Source organism: Oryzias latipes, chromosome 6 (genome assembly GCF_053564925.1).
Source record: "Oryzias latipes strain Hd-rR chromosome 6, Olatipes_Hd-rR_3.1".
Classification (NCBI taxonomy): Eukaryota; Metazoa; Chordata; class Actinopteri; order Beloniformes; family Adrianichthyidae; genus Oryzias; species Oryzias latipes.
The window spans coordinates 6,198,304-6,210,359 of NC_136242.1; the positions used below are offsets into that span (position 1 = coordinate 6,198,304).

A 12,056-nucleotide genomic window follows, 5' to 3' on the forward strand; every position below is an offset into this window, starting at 1 on the left:
CTGAGGTTTCTAGTTGCTCAGGTTTTTCCATTTTTATTTATTTTAGGGTTAGGGTTAGTGTTTCCTTTTAGATTGAATACTAAAACAAATAGTTCTTGTCTTTGGTTATAGGGTTTCAACGTTGAAAACTATTTACAGTAAAGTAAACATCAAATGCAAACCATTTTGAAGCTGAGAGAAGAGGCAAAATCATTCAGAACTATTGCACAAACATTGCGCATAACCAGTGCAACCAGTTGGAATGTCTTGAAAAAGAAAGAAACTACTGATATCGAACAGGTCGGCCAAGAGTAACAGCAGCAGTTGATGACAAACATTAAAAAAAAACAGATGACAACAGTCACTGACAGAGATCAGAAGGCCAGATTGGATTTCGCAAAGATGTACAGAGATCAGCCACAAATGTTTGTGGACTGATGAGATCAACATTAACCTATACTTAAGTGATGGAAAGGCCAAAGTATGGAGAAAAGTATGGAAAAAAGAAAGGCTCTGCTAAAGATTAGCTTGTATGTTCCAAAACATACAAGATTATCTGTGAGGCTTGGTGGAGGTACAATCATGGCTTGGGCTTGCATGGCTGCCTTTGGAATGGGCTCACTCATCTTTATTGATGATGCAACTTATGCAGCCAAATGAATGGTGAAGTCTGCAAAACCATTTTGGCAAGTTACAGAAAATGCATCCAAACTAAATGTGAGAAGTTTCATCATGCAACAATACAATGACCCAAAATATACTGCTGTGAGGCAAGGCAAGTTTATTTGTATAGCTCATTTGATGTACAAAGAAAATATAAAATGCTTTAAATAAAACATAAAAAACAATCAAAAGAATATTACGAGTGATCATAAAAAAGATTTAAAGAAAGTTAAAAAGAACTGAAGTTAAATAAGCATAGATAAAGAGTGAAGATGTAAACTTTGGAATACAAACTAATCAAACGTTGCTGATAACTGATGGGTCTTGGATTAAAAAAAACAACTTAGTGTTTCAGCTGATCTAAGACTTCCTGGAAGTATGTTCCAGTTCTGTGGACAGGGAAGCAGAATCCAGATTCCATCTTTAGTTTTGACACAAGGAACTTGCAAAAGACCAGATTAAGATGGTGAGAGAGTTCTTGCTGGTAGTACTGGGTCAGGAGGTCATTATTGTATTTTGGTGCTATACCATTCAATGCTTTATAAAACAGCAACAGAAATTTCAAGTTTATCCTCTGGCAGACCGGCAGCCAGTGTAAAGACCTCAGAACTGGACTGATGGAGTCTACTTTTTTGGTCCTTGCAAGAAACCGAGGAGCGGAGTTCTGAATAAGCTGTAGTTTCCCAATTGATTGTTTAAGTAGTCCTATAAAAACATGGTTATAATAGTCAAGTTGACAAAAGATGAAAGCATGACCTAGTTTTTCTAGGTCCTAATTAGACATATCTGTAATCTGGGTGGGTTGATTTTGTGACTGCTTTAATGTGTTTATCAAAATGTAGGTCTGTGTCCATGACAACACCAAAGTTTCTAAGTTCCAGTACTAAACACCAAAGCTTAGTGCTGGTCCAGTGAGACCCACCTATTTTACAGTTCAGTGATGAAAGTCAGGTAAGGAAAAAATCCCTGAACTTTTCTTTGAGCGATATGGCGGGCACAGAGCGAAATTTTGGAAAAATACGTGGTCTTAGATGCATTCTGGTGCATTCTGGCAGCTAGTTATTCACTTCTTTATCAAGAAACTAAGACTAATTGGAGCATCATGATTTGTCATTCAAACCATGGATATATGGAGAGTCAAACCCCTAGTTTGACTCTCCATTAAGGACTTGCTGGTCCTAAAAAAGAATTTGGAAAATTGCTCAAAGTAACACAATCCTACAATCTACGCTTTTCCTTAAAGCTACAAAACATACAATTGCTAAAATATAGTAACATCAAAGCCCCAAATGGCAAAAAGAACACCAGTAACTATGATATTCTATGAAAATACCTCAGTTATTTATACATTATTTCTGCTTTAGAAATGACTGATGTACAACATCCACTTGCACTGTTTTCTCAAACTATAATTACATCAAAATATGGGATCTGCTTTAAACTTTAATTCTATAACATAATACATCAATTCTTTAACACCAATACTAAGTAATCTGGGAAATATCAAAACAAACATACAAACTAAACTAAACATTGTAAACATTATTTTTTAAGGTAGTGCGGGTCCAAACCATCAAATACTTATAATTAATGTCAACTATATTGAACTAAATCATGGTAATTAGGAAATACAAATAAATTAGATAGAGAAATTTATTCAAAATAAAAACTGAAACTCAAAACTAAAATTGAAATTATTTCAAAATGTGGTTTTGAGATTATTTTACACAAAAAAGTATTTGACCTACACTACCTTAAAAATCTTTTTTTTCCAGCCAAGACCACTTCAATTTGTTTTTTATCGTCTTCTCACAACTGAGGTCGTGACCACGCTCAATAATGACGATGCCTGCCATTATTTTAACACAAATTTGATCGCAAACTCTTCAGATGTGTTTGTGAAAGTTTAGCGTGGGTCCGCCAGTTTTGGTCTCTAGGGAAGCGAGTCACGCTGACCACGTGGTGCAGACAGAGCCAATCAGACCCGTCGACGCATCCGAAAGCAACTAAAACGTCCCGTCATTGGTCAATTAGGCCGGGAAGACGGAGAGATGGCCACGACCATAGAGGAAGCGATCTGCGGAGAAATATAGAAAATAAAGCTAAAATTAGCTGATTTCAGACCATTTTTTAATTCGGAAAGCGATTTGTCCGTAGAGATCAGGTCTTTATTTCCCGGAAAGTACGTTCGGTTTGCTCAAAAACCCGGATTTCCGGGAATTCCCGGAAGACTTTCATCACTGCAGTTGTTTGAGTAAAGTAGTGTGGTCAACTGTATGAAACTAAGATCCAAAAACTAGCACTGATATATTTCCAGTCTTTGTTCAAATGTGTATAATTAGTCACTTTGGTCAGAGCCATCTCGGGGCTGTGGTGCTGTCTGAAGCCTGACTGGAAGACATCATTGCAGCAGTTTCTTATCAAGAATTAATTTACTGATGGAAAGGAAAACACCTTTTTAAATATCTTACTTAAAAATGACAGGTTTGATATTGGTCTGTAGCTGCTCATTTGTGTCTTGTCTTGACTGTTCCTTTTAAGGAGGGGTTTGATTACAGGTATTTTCAGTGGTTCTGGGAAAATACCAGATGTTAAAGACAAGTTAACAATCTGGAGCAGGAATGACTCTAGAATCTTTGAATCTTTTTTCAAATAACTTGTGCCACACAACAATAGTCTTCATAAGGGGGGAAAAGTGGAAGGTCTTGGACTGGTCAAGTCAATCACTGGACCTTGACCCAAAAAAGAATGCACTTTCTCCCCAGAGAAGACTGAAGGAAGAAACCCCCAGAACCAGAGAACTGAAAGACGTTGTAATGAAGGCCTGAAACAGAATTTCAAATGACAAAAGCAACAACTTGGTAAAGTCAACAGTTTGCAGCCTCAAAGCAGATACTGCAAATAAGGTTTATGGCACCAAATATTACATTTTTGTCATTTTAAGTTAATTTAATAATGCCTGTTCCAATATTTTCGCTCATTTAAAAAGTGGGTGGGTACAAAGAAAAGATGCTCTGTAATGAGTTGCTTAACACATCTTGATGTCAATATCAAATAAAAGCTGGAATTCTGAACTTTAGTCTTATATACATCTTTTGATATAAAACTCAGATGTCTTGGGTATAAAAAAAAAAGAAAGTGACATTGAATTTCTAATACTTATTGAGAGAACTGTACATGTCAATATTTCTGTTGCAACAACACAGCACGGAGGAGACTGATTGACAATGGTTTACAATCAGAAAGCAGAACACAATGCGCTGTAAAAAAAAAAGAAATTGAGCTAAATTGCACTATAGGGTTGTGCCGATGGACGATATCATCGTCCATCGTGATGGGTGACTGACATCCCGATGGAGAGACCACCATCGTGATGCCACGCCCCCGCCACGTTGCGCGTCGACACCATAAGCCGCGGTTACATGTACAAAATATCTTGATGGGATCAATGGTCGGATTAGAATCCAACCGTGTAGATGGGCACAGAAAAATGTTTTCAGAATATAAAAACGTTCACTAAGGTCACACTTTCCGTCGGAATAAATCATTCGCACATGCGCAGTAGGGTTTGAAAACCGGAAGGATATAAATTCCGCCGAGCGTCTTTTTTTTCAAACTTTATTGAATGTAACACTTCAATACAAAACAATGTTAAACAGCGCCGAGCGGCTATATACATTGACATGTCAGCTCGGTAAAATACGAGATGATCTTCTAAACGTGCTTTTAATAATGTTACGGTTATTATGAAACACCTGTTCGCTCATCATTTGAATTTTAATCCGTGTGGTCAGTGCTTTTTCTGAACGAAGCCAGGATTAGCAGTATGCTAACACGGGCTAACAACATTAGCTTTGGGTGGTGCTGCTTGCTGGCTGCACGTAAACATGTAAGAATAACATCAGCCTTTATTTAGCCGGGACACGACTGGAAACACAAATCCGCGTGATTGTTTGAATGTTTTCTAAGGACTGAGCGACATTTCTGCTTTGAAGCTCAAACCGCTGTGTGTGCTGACGATCCGAGCTGTGCTCTGACACACACTTTTAGACCCGGTTCTGAGTTCGGTTGCTTGTACCCCTAGAGCTGCGGGACGGATCGCAGTCTTAAATCTCCCACACATAGCGCTCATGTAACAAAGCAGCCCCCCCCCTTCCCCTCAAACACAAAGCTGTAAGTCCGCGCTCCGCCGGTCCACTTGACTAGTGAAGTGCGGGAGCGGACTACTTCTTTTCTATTTTGTTTGTTACTTTTTTTGTTAAAGTCACTTCCCTCAGTTTATACTGGATCATCGCGGATTAGTCAATAGTTGGGAAATAAAATGAAAAAAGCAAAAAAACAAATAGCAGTTATATAAGAACGAAAAATGCCCCCCAACCCCCCCTCCTTCCCGACGATGTCATCGTCCATCCCGATGGTTGACAGCAAACATCGTCAACGGCCAATTTAAGGGACATCGCCCAACCCTATTGCACTAAGCATATCCTGTAAAACCGAGGCAGCAAAAAGTAAACTGTTATAGCAACAGACAGCTGTATTTCCATTATAAAAGCAACGATCACAATTGTCATTCATTTCTGTCCTTATAGGAATGTTTGGCGCTGAGTGCACACAGCTGTATTCCTCCACAAGGAAAGCTAGCAGTTATTATTGCCCTTAAGCCGCATTCATACCGAACACAATTTGCTCAGCAGGGACGTCCAGTTACGATGTTAATTAAGGCAATGAACAGACACTATCTGAGGACCTGGGGCAAAATTTAAGCGTTGGGCACACCGTCAAAGGAAAGCGATATACAGTGGGGCAAAAAAGTAATTAGTCAGCCACAAATTGTGCAAGTTCTCCCACTTAAAAGGCTGAGAGAGGCCTGTAATTTTCATCATAGGAAAACCTCAACTATGAGAGACAAAATGAGAAAAAAATCCAGAAAGTCATTTTGTCTGATTTTCAAAGAATTTATTTGTAAATTATGGTGAAAAATAAGTATTTGGTCAATGACAAAAGTTCAACTCAGTACTTTGTTGGCAATGACAGCAGTCAAACATTTTCTGTAAGTCTTCACAAGTGATGTTTTGGTCCATTCCTCCATGCAGATCTCCTCTAAAGCAGTGAAGTTTTAGGGCTGTCTCTGTCAACACAAACTTTCAACTCCCTCCAAAGATTTAGCTAGGCCACTCCAGGACCTTGAAATGCTTCTTATGAAGCCACTCCTTCGTTACCCGGGCAACGTGTTTGTGATGGTTGTCTTGCTGAAAAACCCAGCCATGTTTCCTCTTCAGTGCTGATGGAAGGAGGTTTTCACTCAAAATCTGACCATACGTGGCTCCATTCATTCTTTCCTTCACACGGATCAGTCATCCTGGTCTCTTTGCTGAAAAACAGCCCCAAAGCATGATGCTTCCACCCCCATGCTTTACAGTAGCTGTGGTGTTCTTTGGATGCAGCTCATCATTCTTTCTCCTCCAAACACGACAAGTAGAGTTCTTTCCAAAAAGTTCTTTTCTGGTTTCATCTGACCATGGGACATTCACCCAATCCTCTTCTGGATCATCTAAATCCTCTCTAGCAGACTGTAGACGGTTCTGCACATGTACTGGCTTTAGCAGGGGGACACGTCTGGCCATGCAGGGTTTGAGTCCCTGGTGGTGTAGTGTGTTACTGATGGTACCTTTGTTACTTTGGTCCCAGCTCTCTGCAGGTCATTCACTAAGTCCTCCGTGTGGTTCTGGGATTTTTGCTCACTGTTCTTGTGATAATTTTGACCCCATGGGGTGAGATCTTGCAGGGAGCCCCAGATGGAGGGAGTTTATCAGCGGTCTTATATGTCTTCCATTTCCTAATTATTGCTCCCACATGTGATTTCTTCACACCAAGCTGCTTACCTGTTGCAGATTCAGTCTTCCAGCCTGGTGCAGGTCAATAATTTGGTTTCTGGTGTCCTTAGACAGCTACTTGGTCTCCATAGTGGAGTTTGGACTGTGGCTGTTTGAGGTTGTGGACAGGTGTCTTTCTATAGATAACCAGTTCAGACAGGAGCCATTAATACAGGTAACCAGTGGAGGACAGAAAATCCTCTACAGAAGAAGTTACAGGTCTGGGAGAGACAGAAATCCTGCTTGTTCATAGATGACCTAATACTTATTTCCCACCATAATTTTGCAAAATAATAATAATAATTTTTAAGTCACACTATATGATTTTCTGGATTTTTTTTCTCTCCTTTTGAGTCACATAGTTGAGGTATACCTATGTGAGACAGAGCCTCTTCTTTCTCTTAAGTGGGAGAACTTGCGCAATTGGTGGCTGAATAAATACTTGACCCCAATGTATTCGCTGATTGTGATGACAGGTTGAATAAAGCATCAGTTAAGTGAGAACATTCACCTCTTACCGCTTTTTTCCCTCGTATGATGAAGCAAATGTTTGTTTCAAAGAAACAAAGTCTAACGTCTAAATTGGTCAATCCCTCCTCATGGTTTATTTCCTCCTTAGATTATTTTCTCTCTCTTTCTGTTCTGCTTCATCATAGTCTTCAATTTTATCAAATAGTCCAACAGGTTACTGTCCTGCTGTTGTTATGAACTGTGACAACCTATGCTGTTTTTATTTGTTTACAACATGTTAATAATTGGAATACAATCTATATGATACAAATTTATAGATACTACTAACAATATTATTAATATTGTGTTTCTGTTGCTCCGGTTACCAACTGGCGTTTAGGCCTGTGTGGTAATATAGAACATTTACGCTGGATGACCAGAACTTCTTTTTTTAACGTGTGCATTATCACTTTGATCTACTACTTTTTAACCCTCGTATTATCCTCAAATATTACTTACGCATTTCACCCTTGGGGTGAACCCAAGGATATATGCCTCCTGAAAATGATTTACATAAAATTGTTAACCAATTTTTTTTTGTCAGGCACATTGTTTACTTGTTGAATACATAAATAACCCCTTGATAATAAAACAGATCAGGGAGTTGACCTGTTCTCTAGCGCCACCATCAGAAAAAGCTTTTAATTTAGAATTAATGTATCTTGAAAAGTTTTCATACAAATCTTCTCAAATTTACTAACAGTAATGTGCCCCAAGAGAATTACCCCTATTGGTTTTGGTGATGATATGACCTTTGCTGTAGTGCCCCAGGGGTAAAACATGTTTATTCTTTTCCCAAATGTTTTCTTAACCGAGCAGCATCTTTGATGCATAATGCTTTGATGAAGGTATAGAATGAATTATTCCTTAATGCCGGATTGATTTAAGGTCAAAGGGTAAAGATATAAAACTTTCTGTTTGTTTTGTTCATGATTAAACTTTAAACTCAATTTGATGAATTCATTACGGAGGAAAAACAGTTTCCTGGTGTGTCCTTTGGATGTAAACATGTCATAGGAAAGACTGTCACAAATCATCACTGATTAACCAACCATGCTACATTAATCAATAGCCATGCAAAATGGCCTTACCCTGAACTGACTCCGGGTTTCTGTGTATTAACCGTGGACGTCAAAATGCAAACATGTATGCATGCCATTGTGAGTGTTTATGCGGTCATGCTGACTGCCGCTGCCTCGCATCAGTCCGGTTCGCGGGACACAAGAAGCACTGTCGCTGTGTGACAGGAGACGCACCGGCGCGGGCTAGCAGGCTAGCGCCGCCGACTACAGTCAGGTGCTCGGACCCGCAGCTGTTTGTTAGCGCGCTGTTAGACATGCATCACGCGAGCGGGCACTGGATCGATTTAATGATGATGAATGTTTTTGTGTTGTTGTAGTCACAACACAGGTAGAAATCTCAGGGTAAAGGTCCAGTGGTTCTACCTGCGCGCATTGCGATAAGATGGCCAGAAGTGTTTTCCTACTCTCCGGCTAATGTTAGCCGGCTCTATCGGCTGCGGGCTAAACCTTCCAACACCGGGGATACTCACCAACCGACAGCGGGAGGAGAAAAGACGCCTGCATACGGGTTATCTCTCCATCTGTCCGGAGCCCAACCGATACTAAAACGTAGACTAAACTAAGTCCAAAAAAGAAAAATAAAGCATTTAAAGTAATTCTAAAAGCGGCTAAACGACAGAGACCACTTCCAAGATGGCGGTTCCATCAACTTCAACTTCCCCCTCCCCCACCGCGGTGCAACGTTTGGCCCTCATGGTGCGTTTCGGCGCCACTCGAAAATTTCAAAAGCCATAAATCCCGGTTTTAAATAAATAAATAAACAAAAAAACAAACACCTTTTCTGACCCGGAAAGAAGAAAAATCTTCACTAACACACGCATAAAAGCCCATCACAGCAATCGCGTTGTGGACAGATATTTACAGTTATTGCAGGCGTTATTTTAGAAAAAGGCGGTTCCACGGTACGATTATATTAACACTTGGTTTCTTTACGGCACTTAAATGCTAAAACTGTAGCGTAAGATAGTCATCACATGACAGCAATGTGGAATTAAATTTGCGGCCACCACACTAGCCAGCATTTGCGTCGTATTTAAAGTTTTGAGGTCCTATTTACGAGGTACAGTGAACGCATCGGCACACCATTCAAACATAGCCATTGGCTGGAGTCTTCAAGATCTTGACGTTTCATTGGACACGAGGCCGATCATCGCAGCGGCAGCACAGGGCAGCGTTATGGCGCTGTGCTGATGCTGAACATGAAATACGAATATTCATTCGAGAGCTGCACCACAGACTGCTGTGGGGGCCGTTTGAGACACTGAGAGAATCAAATATTAACAGAAACATTTTTGATTATTTAGCCCTTTTAAGGTTTTCAAATGCATATTTGACCTTTTAATTCATGTATTTATCAATGCTACATTTACTCACTAAATATTTAGTTTTTTTTCCATTAAATATTTAAGTTGAATGGCTAAATATTTATTTAGAAATGTTTATTTATAAAATAAATAATTCAAACGAGAAAAATAAAGCATTTAAAGTCATTCTTAAATGAATATTTTTTAACTAAATATTTTGCTTGGAGTTAAACGTTTAACTCCTAACTAAATATTTAGCTGACAGCTATAGAATTTAACAGCCTTAATGGCACCTCTAAAATAAACTGGCTAAAATAATGTATTAAAAATCTAAACAGTGCTTGGTGTACTATTCCTAATAAAATATTTTCCAACCAAGGAGGAATCCAATTTTTACTCAGTGGTGAATTCAACATTAAAAAACTACCCGTTAAGCTTAAATATAAGCAATAACAAGATAAAAGAAACAGGATTAAGGCTAAATGGCCAACAGACATGTTTAAACTAAATTTAAACAATGTATTCCCCCAAAATGAAATTTTGGGTAAAGTTACATTTGTGATTAAGACAGAAGAAAAACTAATAAAATTTCATTGTGTTCACTTTTTGTGAATTGAACAATTGAACCCAAACCTACATAAAATGTTGGTCTGTTTTGAGTAAAATTGATCACGCATGTTGTGATCATAACATTTAAAAATAAATAAATCACTGTATAACATATTATTGTTTTCTTTTGGTTTTTGGAAGGAAAAACAACTACCTGGACACATTTTCAACTAATTTAATTGAAAATTATTATTGAAAACTATCCCGACTTTTATTACAACATAAAGGAAAAGCATCCAACAACATCCAGCTTTTTCTGCCTCGATTATTCCAAAAAATGCTTGTGAGAGGCATGGAGGCATGGAGGGACCGTACATCAATACAGACTATAGAGTTTCTCCTTTTTTACATTTTTGGATGCTGGTGTGCCGCAGGATTGTTGTCAAGGAAAAAGTGAACCGTGGCTCAAAAAAGGTGGAAAAACAACGGCATAATTAACGGACATATCAACTGCCAAACTCCCTAACCATCAAATTAGAGAATATTCTAGTGGAACGTCCTTTCCCTACATTTCAAATCCAAACTATATAACCCAGTATTTGAATAATTCAGAAAAGAGACAAATATCACCTAAATGTTTCAAACTTCCCAAACCTCCTAAAGCCAAGGAAGTCACTTCAAAACCTTTTCAGGAATATTCCCCTCAAGGAATTACTCAGAAAACGGGTTGGAATTCCTGAACAGTGTTGTTCTTTTTGTAATGAGGATATTGAAACATCTGAGCATCTATTCTTTGAATGTTTTTCCTCTAATGGCTTTTGGGACGATATACATTATTGGCTTTTCTATTTTGGGGTTTACTTTAGAAAACAAAAACACAGAAATTATTTTAAATGTTATAATTATTCTGGGTAAATTTTATTTACACAAATGTCGATTCCTTACACTACTGTACTGTGAAGTACTTTGTTGTGACGTTTAATTTATTTTAATCTATGTTTTTCTTTCTTTTCTTACATTTCATAAAGAACTTTGCTTTTATTTTTTATCTGTAACTTAATGGAAAATGAACTTGCTAGGAAACTCCAAAGTATCAAATAATTTGCAGCTTTTTGAAGGTAATGATGCTTATAATCCCCATGTATCCCCCTCCTCTATTTTATTTTTATCTAATTTTGTTTGTATTTTTGTGTTATTGTATACTCTTTTACTTTATTTTGTAATTGTTTACATTTTCTATGTCCGTTCTTATTGTAATTTGACAAACACCTTGTACAACTGCCACAAAGATTGTAAACTTCAAGTTTGTCTCTGCAAGAAAACAAAAAAAAAAATATTGAGCTAACATGCAAATGAACTTGCCGATAAGCGGAAATGGACTACCAAAATAAAAGCTGGATTTTTCTCTATCTCACATGTGTCAAACTCAGGCCCACAGCCCAAATTTAGCCCACAGTATAATTATAATTGGCCCGTGAGATCAGATTAGAGCGGGCCACAGTATATACTGTACCAATAAGCCCATATTAAGTCCCACAATGCTTTGCTGGTACGTTGGCGTGCAGATGAAACGGGCAAGTGCTTCTTAATAATACTGTGGACAGTCATGATTCAGTCACATCAGACGAATGAATGTAACCTTCCACAAAAATGACCCAAAGAAAGATGGACAACAGGAGCTTTTGGGGGGGGGCTGTTCACGGATATGAAGACAGACATGTTTGTCTTGTGAGGAGCTAACATGGCTGTGATGAAAGAATAGAACATAAGAAGACATTTTATTGTTACAGTTATTTTTCAGTAAATACTGACTTTGACTTTACTTGACTGCTTCATTTTGGGCCCCTGTGAGTTTGAGTTTGACCCCCCTGCTCTATGTGAACTGATTCTGGACAGAGTCGTAGTCCATCATATCCTGGATGCTGATAAGAAACGTCCATCCTGCTGGCTGGAAACATTGGAGCAGCCGTTTAAACGGTTATTCTTTAGCAAACAGGCTTCTTTTCAGGGGAACACCGTCCCCTCCCGCCACCCTCACCTCTAATGGGAACTCTTTGTTCTCTTTAAATGGATATGTTTGATACCAGAGGTCGACC

The 12,056-nt window shown here is 38.5% G+C and overlaps 1 protein-coding gene across 8 annotated transcripts in view; it reads right to left on the reverse strand.

Annotated features, from left to right (window-relative positions):
• ppp6r3 (protein phosphatase 6, regulatory subunit 3) overlaps positions 1-8,808 on the reverse strand; it is a 43,026-nt gene extending 34,218 nt beyond the window's left edge. For all 8 annotated transcript variants that reach the window (XM_004086205.5, XM_078948328.1, XM_011472827.4 and 5 more), the window contains exon 1: positions 8,578-8,808. The gene's annotated coding sequence lies outside the window, so the exon portion shown is untranslated. The remainder of the gene's footprint in view (positions 1-8,577) is intronic.
• Between the last annotated feature and the right edge of the window lie 3,248 nt (positions 8,809-12,056).